The sequence below is a fragment of the Diadema antillarum genome, unplaced genomic scaffold (genome assembly GCF_040938485.1).
Source record: "Diadema antillarum isolate AM-2024a unplaced genomic scaffold, OU_Dant_1.0 scf00000049, whole genome shotgun sequence".
Classification (NCBI taxonomy): domain Eukaryota; kingdom Metazoa; phylum Echinodermata; class Echinoidea; order Diadematoida; family Diadematidae; genus Diadema; species Diadema antillarum.
In genome coordinates this window covers 165553-166821 of record NW_027270938.1, presented here as the reverse complement: position 1 = coordinate 166821, position 1269 = coordinate 165553, and positions in this window count along the sequence as shown.

Below are 1269 nucleotides of genomic sequence, written 5' to 3'. Positions count from 1 at the left end.
ACACACACACACACACAAACATACACACAACCTGTACAATGTACACATTGAAAGGTGGGTTTATGGACGTTTTTGTTTGCTCATATTTCTGCACACACCCTATTGGTGTCTGTACCCCCACATGCTTAATGGAATAGAGCCATCTATTGTGCACCCTATGGGGTAGGGGAGGGGGTAGACTGTGTGAGGACACACACACACATACACACACACATACCCATCATTTTATACACATAACAAATAACAGTCCCAATTTATGTCCTCTTTAAATGTCTAGTTTTTCAGCATGTAAATTCCCTTAGAAGTGGATAATCTGTTAGCTGTTTATCTCCCAGGTCCTGAGCCAAGTAACAGAAACATTTGTTATCAATATTTGTGCCGAAAGTGTCCCATCAAAAGCGACCTTGTTATCAGAAATTCACATAGATAGGATGATCGATTTCTGGCACTCAAGCTCTTTTTTCAAGTTCCATGGTCTCTGCTGGTTACATATTTGATAGGCACAATGTTAACATACATTCATACACCATCACTTCTTTTTTTTTTTTTCAAAACAATGACAAGCATTACATCAATAGGGCATTGCACACACAATTTCTGTCTTATCTTAAAAAAAAAGAAAAAAAAATCCATCAGATTCTTTCCATAAAGCCGTACTGATTTTTGTACTTTCCAATGTATATTTCTCAGTATACTGCATAATACTGTATGTGAAAGTCTGCAGCTGGTTGGGGAAATAGAGAGTAAGGAATTCAAAATTTGGTATCCTGAATGTACAATGTATTGTACATGTATGTACATGTATCTTCAAGGCCTTAGCAGAAATGAAGTTTTGGGAAACATTGTAATCTTCGTTTTAAGAAACACTGTCATCTTTTATGCAACTCAGTATAAAATGCCATGAAGAGTACTGATGATAGTCATTCATCATTTTGATACCTGTCCAAGGTGGAGTACATAACCTCTTCATTTTCTATTACATATGTACCACCAAACTGTTTATAAATACATGTGCAGTAATGTACATGTATTTGTATCTGCACTACCATTGCATATCATAGATTAAAACGCAAATCTTTAGCTTAAAAGAGAAATGTGAAATCCTACCCCTCTCAACCTTAGGCGTCAAATAAAAAAATGGAATCTGTCAGTAGTATGCATCAAGCCAGCCTATTTTTTCATCCTTGTATTCACCGCATGATTACAAACTTACATCACAGAATGGAAAATCACACCTACAGAACAAACTGCATGGAAAACCTTGTGACG